Source organism: Harmonia axyridis, chromosome X, assembly GCF_914767665.1.
Source record: "Harmonia axyridis chromosome X, icHarAxyr1.1, whole genome shotgun sequence".
In the NCBI taxonomy this organism is placed as follows: domain Eukaryota; kingdom Metazoa; phylum Arthropoda; class Insecta; order Coleoptera; family Coccinellidae; genus Harmonia; species Harmonia axyridis.
The window spans coordinates 364928-382618 of record NC_059508.1 but is presented as its reverse complement, the minus strand read 5'-3'; the positions used below and the strand labels follow the sequence as shown (position 1 = coordinate 382618).

Below are 17691 nucleotides of genomic sequence, written 5' to 3'. Positions count from 1 at the left end.
AATCACCTATTTACTCAAAAATATATCTTCTATTGAAGAAATACCATAGATAATAATATTCTCACGGATGAATTTCCTTTCGACTTCCTCACGAAATTTAAGTAAATAGATAATTAAGCAATAAATAGAATATCCGATAAACACATATTTATTAGGTTGTTTTTTTACTGATTTATTTTTTGCTGAGCTGCATCCGAAATATTATTATTATTTCCACTATAGCAACTGAACATTTTCGAGTATTTCACAAAAAAAATCAGTGGTGGGATACTACTTATTCATTATCGATTTATACGTTGATGATCGGTACCCCTTCTTTGCCATCACCATAGTTACCACCAATGTTACTATGGTGAAGAGGAGGGAGAGGTACCAATCGTTAACGCATCAATCGATAATAAATTAGTGGCATCCTATTACAGGCTATTGAACTGACATCTGATAAACATGTGTTCGATTATGGGAAACTGAAAATTGTACCATATAATTCTTGCTAACTGGTCGATGAAGAAAATATCATAGAAATAATAATAATATTTCTATTAATGACATTGTATTCGCTTGTGACTAATTTATTATTTTACACTTGAACAGAAATATGTGAAGGAGTTCATACACACTAATTGTTACTTTAGCATCTGAAAATTTTCGAGAATTTTCGAAAAGAAATCAGAAAATTAAACTGACACTTCGAAATGATTCTGTTAATTCAGAATTAGGCAACTCACATTAGACAGCTAAGAAATTGAGACTTCATCCGTTTAGTTTTGACGATCAAAATGCTGTTTTCGATGATTTTATATACAGGGTGATTCACCGGGATGGCCTATTAGACGTTTATGGAGACCTAATCATAATTTTGACCTGAAAATTTGCATATTGGGGTTTGAGACAATGATCCTTCTCAGTAACTCTAGAACCAATGAAGATATTCACGATTTGATTTCTGATATTTTAGTATGTCGAAAGAAGAGATCAGGGATCCTTGAAGATGTTTTCTCCAATTGTTTTTAGTTCTAGAGATGCTCTCAATGAGTATTGAATTTGGGACACCTATACAACTAAATTTTTCTTTAGAGTATTCAGCAATCTATGATATCAACGTAAATGGCTCACTTGGACGTAGTTGGTTCACAAGGTCTATTTTGCTTCAGTCGAAATCTAGAATACACTAAAGAAGTAACAATGTTAGTGAAACAAATATTGTCAATATTAATTAATTTTGTTCCATTTCATTCACTAAATAGTGTTATTGGTCAAGCCTAAACGATTTTAATTCAAAATAAGCTGATGTGGTTCATTATGTTCAACATCGAAAACAACAATTTTCATGTAAACAATGTTTAAAACATTCCTGGAATCAAATCGTTGTAACATTATATTTAGAATTCTGTCTCCCACAATAATAGATAATCTACCATTGACATCCAGCTTATAAATGACTGAACTGTAAAGCTGTCAGGGCCACTTTGGCGTGTATCATCAGTGCAACTTATTCAACCATAAGCTGCAGACAATTCTGTGTGTCCACAGAAAAACCCTCATTAACAATAGGAAAATGATCGCTGTCACTAACAGAACGGCAACTCTCGGTCAATCATTCCATCATTAGCGTTAGTTATATTCATGAAATATAAAGTTGCGTTCGATAAAAGCGATTGTAGACTGGGTGATAAGTTAACACTGCACAAGACTGTCTAAATTGTTTTTTAATATGTGTGTAAATGTTTTTTTTTCTATCATATTCGCTGCTGTATTCCATAGTGTGAAATTATGTCCTTCAGAGGATCGAAGATTCAGCTTTCCTCTGATTATTTTTACGAACAGCCGGGTATAATTTCACCAATTTTTGTGATTTTTGGATTTTTTTTTTCGTTATCAATTTTGTACAGGATGGGATGAAATTAAAACATTATACAGGCACTTTTTTACGTAGAATTCAGTTACGTGCTTATCTTTTTAACAGGGTTTTCAATTACGAAGCTTTTGCCCAAAGTTAGGTTATTTCAAATAGAAACACTAGATTTCTGGGCCTTTTTTTTTGGAGCTTAGTTTTTCCTGATTTCAGAGATCTACAACATCGTATGGTTTGTATCAATATGAATAATAAAAATGGTCAAAAACCTTTTTTTATTTAAGAGTCAATTTTTTTATGGTTTCAACTGTTGATGAGCACAGAAAAACTGGCTTCCTATAACAAGAGCAGTGTCCTTCCGTCTATCTGATCATTTCTATGCTTTTTACTAAGTTCTACAAAATTTTTTAGTTTCTCAGAAAAGGAGAACGAGAATGGGGATGAGATTTCGTCAATCTCCTCTAGTTTTAAAGTTGTACTGCTAAAATATCTAAATTTGCCCACCCTGTACCACAAGGAACTTTTGTTTTCACAATTGAATTATTGTTTCATTTGTTTCGATAGAATATTATGTAGATCGTATGATTCGGAGATTTTTAGAGAAACTTGATACTCAAAACCTATCAGTCAGATTCCACTGGAATTTTGTGTACCTTTTTTGATCTGAAATGATTCAGAGAAAATTTGGATTATCAAGCTTTTTAAATCGTCTATTTCCAGCTATATCTACGTTGCTTTCGCATATTCTTTGAAATTAGGAGATGTTCTGGGGCCCTAACAGAATAATAGAAGGAATATAGCCCCTTCGTCATTAGGATCTGACAGGATTTCCATAGCTAATCAACATTGTTGATGATCATTCGATGAAATAGGGAATTGACCGCTTTGCTAACTGACGTTTCAAAAATTATCATTGATGCGAAATGACTGAAAGAATGGCTTTCAATCAAAATGCACTGATGCAACCAAGTGAGCATTTGGGTCGCATAAATTGATAGATATATTTCACATCAACAGCACACCATGATTGTTCGCAAAATGTACAATTCCATATGGGGAATTAATTCGAATGGAATAGAGGGATTTAACGCTAGAGTTGATGACATTCACCATCTTCAATTGTCAGATCTGACCAAGAATTCATAAACATCAAACGTTAAAATAGACATATTCAACTGGTAATTCCAATAATTTCAAATAAATACATTTCCTAATCGTCTGCCGGAATAATAATAAATAGACTGTGATTATTGCAAATGCAAATTTTCATTTTGATTGGAACCACAGTTTTGAAATTAACGATAGAATCGAAATATAAACGCCACATTCACTGAACCACTAATCAAAAATTAACCATTAGCGATTTTAACTACGACAATCAAGATCTGAACCTCCCTTGAAAATTTCAAATTTCTAGTTAGAGAATTATCGTGTTTACGGCCGACCGGGCATACCTTATCGTTTAAGACAATTCTTGGCTCAAAATTATAGACATTATGATTCGATAGATGAAAGTTTTGCTGAGTTGAAGAGGATTTTATAGGAGATATGTGAGTAGAACTGATTCTTTTCAAATTACTCATGTTATTATCAGTCTGTCTTCATTATATTTCTGGATACTTTTTCGCTTGTAAGATTTTCCTGACTTTCAAAATTCCAACATGATTTTTTCGCAGATTTTTAGTCTCATCAATAGTTTAAAGAGAAAAACAAAATTTTTAAATATTAGAACAAGCTCTCAAAAATAAAAGCACTGACTTGAAGTCAGGAGCTTTTGAAGCCCCTTCATTTATGCGTCAATGGAGAATCCATAAATAACAATGTCAAATTCATAAGAAAATGCGCAAACCAAAATTCGAACTGCGATTATATCGAACTGAAAAGTAGCTACGTATGCTCATTTTTCGAGCATTTCGAGCTTTGAAAAGTGCCAAACTAATCGAATTATTCTAGGTTAAAATGAATTCTGCCCGGCCACCGTAAACACAATATCTCTCGAACAGAAACTTTCAGAGTTGATTTAGGATCCGAAATTGTATGTTAGTTCGTTGATCATTAGCTAATTCAACTGCGGCATTCATAATCTGAACCTCTGAATTATCGTGTTTACGGCCGGCCGGACATACCTCGTCGGTTAAGACAAAAAAAAAATTCGAAAATTACAGACATTCTGACGAAATGTTGTTCCGTGAACGAGCGCTCAAAAATTAAAGGAGCTTTTAAAGGCTCGTTCATTTGTGGAGAACACATAAGGTTTATAATATATTGTTCAACATTTTTTTCATTCAATTATGTAATAATTTCCCGAACATTTGGTAATATGTTCATAATCCACGAACGATGAATCATCCGAAATGAGATACAATTCAAATAAAATAATTTTTCAGTTCATTAGATTGGAAGAAATTGTATTCCTTTCTCACGCAGTCGCCTCATCACAACCAGGTGTTTGTTTACCCGATTTAAGATGAAATTTTCTGTATCCAGAAATCTGTGTTTTCGTTATTACGCATTCATCCTTATTCGAGTGACAAATGTAGTACTGAGTTGAAGAGGATTTTCTAAAAAAAAAGTGAGTATCACTGATTATTTTCAAGTTACTCGTGTAATAATCTGTCCTTTTATATTTTCGGTTGCTTTTGGATCTTATTTTTGACTCAGTCAAGTTAATTAATTGAGATTTGTATAGAAATTCAGTAGGCAATTGTCAATTTGCTGCAAGATATTGTGCGATACTTCAATACCTAAACATTTTGACATTTGGAAATTTGAGTCGAATTGTTCATTATTTCCATTATGTTAATCTGAAATTGAGATAGAATTCATGTGAATGTTCAAATTGGTTCAAATCAAAATCTCTATCAGGTTAATATTGTTGGAAAATGTCATGTCTGTGCGCATCGTGAAAGAACATGAATCTCAGTGCTAACTGTCTGGCTTCAGTTGTTTTCAGTTTTTATCATTTTCATTTGTCTCTAGAAGAATTTGTATTTCTTAATGAAGGGATATTTCAGATGTTAAGTATCGATAAATTTCAAAATTATTCATTATGTTCAGTTCAGTTGTTTACCCGAATTTAGTTGGAATTTTCTGATCGAGAAATCTATGATTTTGTTAGTCCCCTGTCATTTTGATTCGATAGATAAAAGTTTTGCCAAGTTGGAGAGGATTTCCAAGAAAATACGTAAGTACTACTGATTCTTTTCAAATTACTCGTGTTATAATTAGTTTTTATTATATTTTCGGTTACTTTCGGCTCATTTTCTTCTCTAATCGAAGTAAATTGAAAGCTGCATAGAAATGTAGTATCGAATTATGAATTATACTGCATTATATAATGTTCTAATTCAATTCAACTATACCTGTACTTTCTGATATTAATTAATTTGAATCAAATTGTTTGTTCATCATTCCCACTGCATCAATCTGAAATTGAAATAGAATCTGTTCGAATAAAGTTTGTATCAGGTTAATATTGTTGGAAAATGTCATGTCTGTGCGCATCCTGAAAGAACATAAATCTTTATGCTAACTGTCTGGCTTGATTCGTTTCTAGTTTTGATCATTTTCAATAATCTCTGAAAGAATTTGTATTTCTTGATGAATAGATCTTCCTGATATTGAATGATTGAGTATCGAAAAGTTTTTATAATTATCTATTATCTTCAGGAATAATAGCTGATGGATATTCGAATTGTGTTGGAGCAGACGTCTTGAATTCTCACCGATCGATGTTCGAGGTTTTCTGAAGGAGTATTAGAAGATGAAAATGACAAGTTTCAAATGATGAAGTAAAAAAATCATACTGAAGGCGATTACATTCTGCTGGATTTGGTTAATACAATTTGAAAATGGACTCGACTGGACTGAGCATGAGAAAGGACTTGACAAGGTCAGAAACTTCTCAACTTTTTAAAACATATTCTTACTTATTCTCACTTATTCTTGCCCAAATATCTATAATTGTCGAATTTTAAGTGGAAAAAGGTCCTAAACGATTGGTTAGACTCATAAAGTATTCGAGGTTATAATCAATTCTGTCCATCCGGCCGCCATGTAGGTATACGATCACTCTTGAAGAGAAACTTTCAGGGTTGGTTTAAGGTCCGAAATTATGTAAATTTCACTGAATTTCAAATGAATGATTTGTTTTCAATCAACTTGAATTCATACCATTCCTTATTCGATATGCCAATAGTGGTATATATGACATAAAAAATATAGCAAGTAGAATCAATCAAAGTTTTGAAAAAAATTACAATCGATGCTTGAATAATCTATGATACTGACTTGCAAAAATACGAGATTTTATACCTAAATCAATCAGTTTTTGTCCATTTCGTTATTTTTAAGGTATTTTATGTACATTTTGAAGGCAAATTACAACTGAAATGATCATTTATTTCACCAAATGGTGTTGATGAGACTGAAATATGTTCCCTATTTTAGATTTACCATGTATCGATAGTCAATTGCTAGTTGTGAAGATGAAGATACAACGAAGTTCTGGGAAAATAATGAATTCTTGCAAAGTTTATTATGATAAAACATCCCCTTACATTAAATTATACCTAAAATGGATCCAGTGGTGAGTACTTACAACAATTATTATAATTAGGGAGATCATTCAAGAAAATCGACTTCTTCTGAATTCATATAATAACGTAGAAAATTCCTAAATTTTTCTTTATTTTTGCTTTTTTCCATGAAATGTTGAAACAAATTTATCATACATAGATCTGAATGGCCCAAATTTGTATAATAAGAAGTGTTTTGAGGATTTTTTTTGGGCAGCTCACTGCTAGAAATCAACAAGTTGTTTTTGAATGATCTTTCTACTTAAACGAAGTATATACAGGGTGTGATGATACTTCAAGATGTGCATCCTTGGGTTATCGTAAGATCAAAAGTGTTTGAAAAATATTTTGTGGAACCATTTAACTATATATCAAATATGAAGTTCACCCTCAAATCAATGAGTATTTCAAAATATCTATAGTTTTGCATAACGGATGTCAAGATTTCAGACAAACTTTCTTCGAAATATCTATGAATTTTATTCCTTTTTCGCTCAGTCACCTCAAAACTACCAGCTGTTTGCTTACTCGAGTTCATTTGAATATTTCTGATCGAGAAATCTGTACCTTTGTTATTTCGTGTTCATTTCGTCTCGAGTGATAAATGTTGCGCTAAGTTGAAGAGGATTTTCTAGGAAAAGCTCTCCTGTATATTAAATGATGAAATTGATTTATCTCTATTATATTTTCAGTTATTTTCGGCTCTATCCCCTCAAAAATCGAAGTTTATTGCGATTAGAATGACACATTAGTCAGAGTTAAAACGCAAATACCTCGAGTTGACTGAGCTAATGATACACATTTTCAATTTGCCCGCATGCAGAAAAAGGAAGCAAAAAAAAAAACTGTTAAGTCGAAGTTATTCATCGCGCCCTGACTCCAATAAAACTCCTATCAGATGAAACTTTTTATGGAGGTGTTATTAGATCGTCTCCGTTTGCATGCGCCCAGAAAGAAGGAATGCGTCCAAGTGCCGGATAGGGCAATCAACACGGTCGTCTATCTTTCAGCAATAACGTATTCCTTTTATACAGCTTACGGTATCTCCACTCTAAGTTGTTAAATTGATTTCCTGTAACGTGGTTCGTAGCTGAGGGCAGTGGCTGTTTCCGCCAGACGGGACTCTTCCTCAATATTCGCTCGGAACATTAATTTCCACTACATATTTTTCTCGTTTCGACAATACATCGTATGCCCAGCCAGGCCGACATTCGATTTATAGGGACTCGCTCATTTGGTTTCAACATCAACACTTTTTGTTCTCCAAACCGATTCGGTTCGACCGCTGAACACAGCTTTGGTTACAGCTACCAACACACCTACAGAATCTCTCAGATTCTTATATTCTCTAGAGGCCGAAATGACCAGCCATCTGAAAGTATGGTTAATTTCAAATTCACGGTTTGACTTGATATCCAAGCTACTTGACTTAGGCTTGACTTGGAATCAACTCAAGTTCAAGTCAAGTAGTAGTTTTTCAATGCCAAGCCAAGTATTTATTTATCAAGTACTTGATTCAACATTGAAAAACCACTACTTGACTTGAACTTGAGTTGATTTCAAGTCAAGTACCTTGAATATCAAGTCAAGCCGTGAATCCCTAACCTTCATGCCCTTAATCGGAACTCTGGTCAACGCTGGTTTCAAAGTTATAGGGTATTCAAAGTAGACATAGCGATAGAAGCTACAACTATTAACAGGCCAATTGAAAAGTCCCCGGTCTACCATAGTATTTTTTTAGCAGAATTTGATTTTATTATTCAACATAGTTGCCTTCGAGGGCGAATCAGCGATTATAGCGATCTTTCAACTTTTCGATACCATTTTCGTTGTACGATTTGTCTCTCGCTTCAAAACATACCCCAGTTTCGGTGATAACTTCTTCATTGGCGCTGAATTCCTTTCCAGCGAGCATTCTTTTGAGGTCTGAGAACAGGAAAAAGTCGCCGAGGGTCAGATCTGGCGAATACGATGGATACAGAAGCAATTCGTAGACCAATTCATGCAATTTTGCCTTTGTTTTCATTGATTCGTGATACGGCGAATTGTCTTGATGAAACAGCACCACTTTTTCTTCAAGTGGTGCCGTTTTTCAACGATTTCATCCTTTAAACGATCCAATAACGCTATATAATAATTGTTGTTGATGGTCCGACTTTTGGGAGGAATGAATATTATGCCTGGCGCATCCCAGAATACTGATGCCATAACCTTACCAGCTGACTGTTGTGTTTTTCCTCGCTTTGGATTCGGTTCATCGTCTGCAGTACACTCAGCTGACTGTTGATTGGACTCCGGAGTGAAATGATGGAGCCATGTGTCATCCATTGTCACATATCGACGCAAAAATTCAGGTTTATTGCACTTAAACAGCTTCAAACACTGCTCGGAATTATTAAAAAGTTTTTACTGTTGATCGATTGTGAGCTCGCACAGCACTTATTTTGCACACAGCTTTCTCATGTACAAATATTCGTGAACGATATGATGAACACGTTCAGATGATATCTTCAAAATGTCTGCTATCTCGATCAACTTCACTTTACGGTCATTCAAAATTATTTTGTGAACTTTTGGGAGTCCACTGCGTTCGCAGTCTTCGGTGCTCATTTCACTACGTTTAAGCTTAGCACACCAATCAATGATGGTTGATTTTCCTGGTGCAGACCCCGAAAACTTTCATCAAGCCAAGATTTTACTTCAACGGTATTTTTCCCTGCAGAAAGCAATATTTTATCAACAAATTCTTTTTTTTTTCATCTTTTTTCAAATAACAGAAGAAGCTACACTCACAACGCAATATCTCACAAACTAACGGCGGGCTGCTGTCAAATTTTGACACGTATTGTTGGGAATTCTTGAATGGCAAATAGATAGAAGAATTTATTCTTCAGATTCAACTTGTCATTCGAGAAAAAATAAAGATGTAGTCATCTTCTCCAGTGCCTAGAATAATATTCTGTCTCAGACTTTAGTCTCGGTATCCAAAAATCAACTTGGAATTCTGAGGAAACGTTGATTTAACAACCTCCCTGGATAAAATTAACCAGAATCGAATTGACTAAAACAATCTGAGCAAAACCAAAAAAACACCAATAGTACATGTCAAAACTTGTACTTTCGTTCAACTGGAATTGAATAGGAAAATTGGTCGGAAGCCAATAGAATTCAAATCGAGGCAATCCCATTATTGCCAGTTAATTCGGGTTAATTTGGAAGTCCCCGGTTTCAATGACTTAGGGAAAAAAACAATGAACTGGCTTGCATACGAAACATTCTGGTTCAACTTCATTGGGAGGGGGTTCGGTAAAAAAAAGAAAAAAAATAAAGGTAGTTACCAAACCGATTAGTATAATGGAAGGAGATACGGGTATACCGAATGCATTCATTTCTGTATCGAAGGTCCGCAAAGCTTGAATACTCGATGAATGGCTTCCATTTCATTCGAACCTTATTCATTCGTACTGAAACTGTTTTAAATACATGAAAAGATGTGATGGGAACCTGAAAATCCGACCTAACACCCATGTACAATGTACACATTATTCTGACCGTCGGAGATACTCTTTCAGATCGCTGAAATGCTAATTGGATTACGAAAGAACCGTTTGAATTTTTTTCTCCTATTGGCCAGTCCACGAAAGTGAAAAACTCTACCGTTAGAAAAACTATGAAAAACAGTATGTCAGAATTTCGAGGCGTATTGTCTCATTATCACTTTGGTTGCTCTTAGGGTTCCCTCATTTTTTCGTTTTGCATTATATCGAATAAATACTTTCAATCTTTATCTGGACGTTCGAAATTTTCATTCTGAGAAGAGATTTGTTATTACAAATGTTGAGAAGCTCCAATTCCATATAGGTCTTTTGATGGTGCCTTCGAGGGCGATACAGCGATTATAGCGATCTTCTAACTTTTTGATACCATTTTTGTAGTAGGATTTGTCTTTCGCTTCAAAATAGGCCTCAGTTTCGGCGATTACTTCTTCATTGGCGCTAAATTTCTTTCCAGCGAGTATTTTTTTGTGGTCTGAGAACAGAAAAAAGTCGCTGAGAGCCAGATCTGGTGAATCCGGTGGATGCAGAAGCAATTCGAGGCCAAATTCATGCAATTTTGCCATTGTTTTCATTGATTTGTGACACGGCGCATTGTCTTGATGAAACAGCATCTTTGTTTTCTTCAAATGGGGACGTTTTTTAACGATTTCATCCTTTGAACGATCCAAGAACGCTATATAATAATCGCTGTTGATGGTCTGGCCCTTTTGGAGGTAATCAATGAATATTATACCTTGCGCATCCCAGAATACTGATGCCATAACCTTGCCAGCTGACTGTTGTGTTTTCCTCGCTTTGGATTCGGTTCATCATGTGCAATCCAATCAGCTGACTGTTGATTGGACTCCGGAGTGAAATGATGGAGCCATGTTTCATCCATTGTCACATATCGACGCAAAATTCAGGTTTATTGCACTTGAACAGCTCCAAACACTGCTCAGAATCATTATCACGTTGCTGCTTTCGATTGATTGTGAGCTGGCGCGGCATCCATTCTGCACACAGCTTTCTCATATACAAATATTCAATTTTTTTCATCGATGACAGCCTCTTTTGGGCGTTCACAGCGTTCGCCGTCTTCGGTGCTCATTTCACCACGTTAAAACTTAGCATAACAATCAGATTCGGGATTTTTCAATTGGCCTAATACGTAGGAAACTTTAAATTTTAAGCTTTGGTTTATTATTCCATCTTCTATTCGACTTCAAGAAATAAAATCATAAATTTAAAACATTTCAAGAACTATTTAGTCTAGAGTCTTTTTTATTCTTGGTAATTCATCATTGCTCGAAATTGCTAATTTCTTCATTGAAAATTATACTCCGTACATCGGAAAGAAAATTAGTAGAGTAGCAATTTTTCGAATGGGTGAGAAAAACTGCGATTCTGCCAAAAATTGCAACGTAAAAAATGAAACAAAGGATAATGGACACAGACTAATTTGTTAATTTCAGAAGATGTTATCGCTGCAACATATTCCATTTTAATGAGGAAATTCGTGAAAAGTTAATGATGAAAAATGTTTTAATTATACGTCCTCACAATATTTTAAATTTCGGCGAAAATTAGTTAGGTGTAATCGTCCAAACTAATAATAAATCAGGAGTTTTATAGTCAGGGTCTTTTATTAAAAGCCATTAGTTTGGCCTTCCATAACGTCAGCGTAAAGAAGGAATCGTATGCAGCTCACTTTCACTTGATGAAAATTTCAAGGTTGTAATTCGCTCATAAAAGGTATATACGTGAAGAATTGGGGTGCAGAAGGAAATATGAGGTGGAAAGTCGAGGAATTTTTAATTTTTACATCTTAATTCCGCCATAACGATCTAAAAACATCCAATAACTTCTACAGTCTGTGTCAGCCCAATGAACTATTGTCTTGAAACTTGCTGCTAGATAATCATCACAATCTTTTAATATCGATATTCATTATGTCATTTTTATACTTGTTGTTACACATTGAAACAGTTAATAAGATACGAGTATCATTGTGTAAAACTTCCTGTGTTTTTGCGCTTTTGTTCCAGGTGCAACCAAATCTCGGAGTTTTCAAATTTTGATTTTAATAGGTTAAAATCAAGTCTGTCTAGGTTCAGGCTTCAAATATGTATAACGAATTTTTCTCAATAACTGAAGAATCTTTGGTACAATCCAACTGAACACTAGAATACGTAGCATAAAAAGATAAAATTTTGTCTGGTGAATTTTCGATGTCTAAAAATCTGTCAGAAATCTCTTCGTCAAAATAAATCAAGCTTTAGTGATCTGAAAACCCCCTAAACCACAAAATAATAGTAATGAGTGCTTGGGAACAAGATATCACTGCTCTGAAAACTCGTGTAAAATAATTATTCTCGAAGTTGTGTTTTCTCGGAAGAAACGTTTGAAATATTGATGATTCTCGGAAAAATCCATACACTTTCTGCATCGAAACTCATCCTATGAATGACAAATAACCAAGCTCGTTTCCTTTTATTGTTTGAGGAAATTTGGCGCCGATTTGAAAACACATTTTGTTTCAATTTCAGACACCCTTTCAGAAGATGTCCAATTTTCGATTCACTCTCCTAGCCCGTTAAAATTTCATGATATCTGTGTGTGCTTCCATCGTTGCAAAGAGGAAAATGAATTTTATACTTTCAGTGTACCATCGATGGTTGAATTTCGTGGGATATCAACTGATCCGCGAGATTTTTGAAAACCTTTCGCTCGTTTCTGAAAAAAAATCATATTTCATCTGAAAAAACCAGAAACTATAGAAGAAATAATATTTAACCCCATATTTTGGCAATATTTTTATTGCCTGAAGGTTGCCATTGGCTATTCGACAATATAAAAATATTATCTTATTTATTCGGCTAAAAATTTCTTTATAATATAAAATATTTGACCAAGTGATTCACTCTTTGATAATGAAAAGATACACGCTTCGACAACGTTTAAAAACCAGTTCTTATTTGTGAATATTAAGAGAAATTCAAGAAGAATTAATTTAGTTAATCGACTCACTTTTCGAATTTTTTTCACATAATACAAGAGTATTTGTTGAATTAACTGTCATAAGGCATGTCGAAAGTAATACACATTGCGGCTGATATAACCCTTGACTCAATTATTATGACGTCGAATACTATTTTTGTGAGAAAGATTAGTAGGAATAAAAAATAATCACTCAAATGCTCAAAGAAAACTCCCAATGGAAACGAAGTTAAGTTCAATTAATAAACCTTTCAAATGAAGCATAGATAAAATCCAATCAAAATGCTATGGAAGAACATTCTAATGTTCATTTTGAGTCTGATTGGATTTTTTCTTTCAACTCTTCTCAACTTCTCAATATTCATTCAAACGTTGACTGAAAGTTTTTCAATTTATCCCAACTTAGACGCCATAGAATCAATTTCCAATAATAACTGATTGTTGAATTGTTGGAAATCAAAGTATTTTGACTAATTGAAACATTTTGAAAATTAATTATGTATTTTTCCAATGATACTTATTTCAGTATTATGTCTATGCGATGTAGCTATTTTTTTGCAACACTCCGGCCATTATATCTTCATTTTTTCAACTTATGTAGTCCATTGAGAAAAGCAAAATGTTCAACTTACTCGAAAAATCAATAGGAAAACTTTAATCGTTCACAAATGTTCATTATTACAAGATTCTAGTTGATGGACAAATTAAAAAACCATCTCTAATAGTCAGTAAGACTTTATCAACAATAATAAAAATTTCATATTAAGACACAACGTCCCTAATTATTATTCTTCAAAGTTGTAATGATGCTAAAGCAGAGGATGTTTTTTGGATGAATCCAACGTAGCCAAATGTGCCTGAGGTCGAATTCTTCAGGGTAGATTCTTTCTGAATTATTGGACAATGAAGAGAGAAAAGAAATATATTCATGCATTGAAAACGATTGAGAATATGAATCGAAAATTCAGCCGTAAAATTATAATTTTATTGTAATTTTCTATCGAAAATAATAACTAGAAAACTGAACTTGCAAAGAAAGCTTTGAAATCATTCATGGTTGAAAATTTTGAATGTGGAAATCGAATTAAAAAAATCATTCAAAATTCTATTGTTTAGAGGAATTTGAAATCAAGTGAACAAGTCTTGCGAACATTATATCCAGCCAATTCAGTTATGTATTTTTTGAGCAAAATTCTTATACAGCTACTCAACAAATACCCTGAAAATCCCATTTTCCCTCGTTTTCTGTGGATTAAAGGTGTATATAATCGAACTTATTCCAATATGGGGAAAATCTCATTTCGGCTTCTATCATAAAACTGCCAAAACTTCCCTTACCTCAAATTTATTCAAGAAATTCAACAAGAACTTTCACAAGTCGATAGAAATCTGTTACGTAAATATCTCAAACTCAGATTCTTTCTCATAGTAGCTGCGATATCATTCTTCTCAATTTTTTGCGATATTCTTTCACTCCCCATGTTTATCTATCATTATAAAATCGATTGGGGTTGAATATGTACAGTATAAAGTACCCCCAAAGGAATTAACCCCACAAGACAGAATCTCAAATAGTTGGGACAATATCGAATATAAGGTTAAGCTTTTTTGAAAATATTTGGTGAATGTTAAGGTTTACTTCTTGAACATGACCTTCTACGAATAATGTAAATTTGCAGATGCACATTTTCGAAATAGACCACTTTTGAAATCTTGCTATCACGGTTACCGATCATTAGAACATTTTTTGAGATTTTTCACTCGGCCGATATTTGTTAAGTTTGCGGTCAGAAATTTGTTGGATTAGTTCAATTTTCCTCTCTTTGAATCTGGTCGTTTCGAGCGGATTATGTCACATTTCAACGCTTCGGCACAAAAAACTCTACAATTTCTAATTGCGATGTTTTATTCATTGTAAGAACAGCAAAACTCACTCTACATGGAATAATGAAAAGGAGAACTATAAACAAACTGAATGACGAACGGAGCTCAAAATCTGCGTGGGTGTTTAGCACAGTCAATATAGCTGACTATATCTGAACTAATTACTGAATAAACTACAATATTCTGAAGGCCAAAAAGTGTTAATCCTCAGATATTTTTTGTATCATGCATTGAAAAAAGTTTGATTGGCTTAATTATGATTAATATTATATACAAGTTATTCTAACTTCATTAGGTAAATAACTTTTGTTTCGCTACACAGTAGCTTCTTCTGATTTTGAAGAACTAAACTAATTTATGCATATGATTTTAATTTGATATATTATAAACTTTTGATGACTGGAAACCATAAAATCACTATTCAAAAGATGCATCCAAAAGAAAAAAGGAATTACAGAAAAGGCAATTCGGAAAAAATTACCTCATATTTTAAAAATGAATTTGATTTGAGAACTCCTTTTGCAACCAATTCAAACTTTAGTAAATTCATTGAAAGGATTGAGGATATCTAGCATCAGGAGTAGGTATATTAAATGGAACTATTTCTCAACGACCAAACAGATGTAAAGAACTGACCGCTATTAAATATTTTCTAAAAACATTTATTGTTGTAATTCCTTCAGAACTTTGTTTTTGATATGTAACTATTCCTTTATACAGGAAATTTGTTTTTGTTAAGTTTGGCTATTTAAAATTAAAGAAATCTGAAGTAGCTGTTGTGTGGCGAAAAATTTGTTATTAATTTAATGAAATAGTTGAAAATAAAAAAACTTGTATTTAATATTAATCGAATGTATTTCTACCAAGTCAATCAAATATAAGTATGATTGAAAGCACATAATTTGGAATGATTGTTCCCAATTTTTTTCCGGGTTACATGTTAGTATATAACATGAAAAATAGCTGCAACCATATCGAGGCAATAATTTTGTCATCTGGCCAGCTATATAAGCAATAATTCTCAGTTGTAAATTGATGGCCTTCCGAATGCCCGAACGAATTATAGCTACGTTTCCATTGAGAATTCAAAAAAAAAAAAAGGCATCGACTTCATCGATTCCCCCTACATTAATCAATTTCGAAACATTCCGAAACTTTTCCGTTCCGTGGAATGAAAAAAAAAAAAAATCTTTCACAACAAATCCCGAACTCCCCTTTTTCGTTGGGGAATCATTCATAGGAAGTCCTGGGAAACAAAAGAGGCGCGTTAATTCAAACCATTTCATTTCACGCCAACGACCGCAAACTTCTGGCTCAACTTTCGATAACTTCCCACCACCGCCAACTTCTTTTATCTCGTAGAAAGAGGGGCGGTAGTAAAAAAAAAATAGTTGTACTTACTTTCGGTCGAGGTGGTGGCAAAAAAACAATTGATCTGATTCAATGAGGTGTCCCGCGAAAAGTTGCCGCGCGCGTCAGAAGCTGAACCACACTAGAGGCATCCTCTAAACTTCACAAGCACCGGCTGTATACTGAAACGATGTTGGAGCGATTGGGCGAACGCCGAAGTCTGGAGATAGCAGCGGCAGGCGAGCCAGAAGACAAAGAGCGCATGCAATACACCTACAATATACCAGAATTCGTAAGGGTTACAGCCTCTCTGCGAAGAAATTCTTCCGAAGTTACACCATCAACAAAACTGATTTGGAGGGCGTAACAGACCAATTGGAAAGTCCCCGGTCTACCATAGTAAAACCCATTTTTTTTGGCAAAATTCGATTTTATTATTCAACATAGTTGCCTTCGAAGGCGATACAGCGATTATAGCGATCTTCCAACTTTTCGATACCATTTTTTAGTACGATTTGTCTTTTGCTTCAAATAGGCCTCAGTGTGGGCGATTACTTCTTCATTGGCTCTAAATTTCTTTCCAGCGGGCATTCTTCTGAGGTCTGAGAATCATAGATGTTCCTCCTTAAAAATTAATTGAGAGATTGAAGAGTTATAGGGAATTTTGCCATATTGTCCAAAAGACCAGCACATTTCCCTATAAAAAAAAGTAACTGCGACCCAAAGCAATGAATATTCTGTGTTTTTCTGCCCAATATTCGATCTCACCGAGACAAAATAATAGAGTTCAAATTAAATGTACTGCTTTTTGGCAATGTGGCACAATTTCTCTGAAAAAAGTTGTGGTACTACCTAAATATTTCATACAATCAAGAACTAGTCATAGATGTTCCTCCTTGAAAATTAATTGAGAAATTGAAGAGTTATAGGGAATTTTGTCATATTGTCCAAGAGACCAGCACATTTCCCTATAAAAAAAAGTAACTGCGACCCAAAGCAATGAATATTCTGTGTTTTTCTGCCCAATAAATGGTCTCACTCAGACAAAATAATAGAGTTCAAATTAAATGTACTGCTTTTTGGCAATGTGGCACAATTTCTCTGAAAAAAGTTGTGGTACTACCTAAATATTTCATACAATCAAGACCTAATCATAGATGTTCCTCCTTAAAAATTAATTGAGAGATTGAAGAGTTATAGGAAATTTTGCCATATTGTCCAAAAGACCAGCACATTTCCCTATAAAAAAAGTAACTGCGACCCAAAGCAATGAATATTCTGTGTTTTTCTGCCCAATAAATGGTCTCACTCAGACAAAATAATAGAGTTCAAATTAAATGTACTGCTTTTTGGCAATGTGGCACAATTTCTCTGAAAAAAGTTGTGGTACTACCTAAATATTTCATACAATCAAGACCTAATCATAGATGTTCCTCCTTAAAAATTAATTGAGAGATTGAAGAGTTATAGGAAATTTTGCCATATTGTC

General features: G+C 33.9%; 1 protein-coding gene across 3 annotated transcripts in view; it reads right to left on the bottom strand.

The window, feature by feature from the left end:
* Positions 1 to 16411, bottom strand: part of LOC123686065 (protein amalgam-like) — an 84610-nt gene extending 68199 nt beyond the window's left edge. For 2 of the 3 annotated variants that reach the window (XM_045626023.1, XM_045626025.1), the window contains exon 1: positions 16254 to 16409. The gene's annotated coding sequence lies outside the window, so the exon portion shown is untranslated. Of the gene's footprint in view, positions 1 to 16252 lie in introns of all 3 variants that reach the window. The other variant, XM_045626024.1, reaches the window with a different exon arrangement.
* Between the last annotated feature and the right edge of the window lie 1280 nt (positions 16412 to 17691).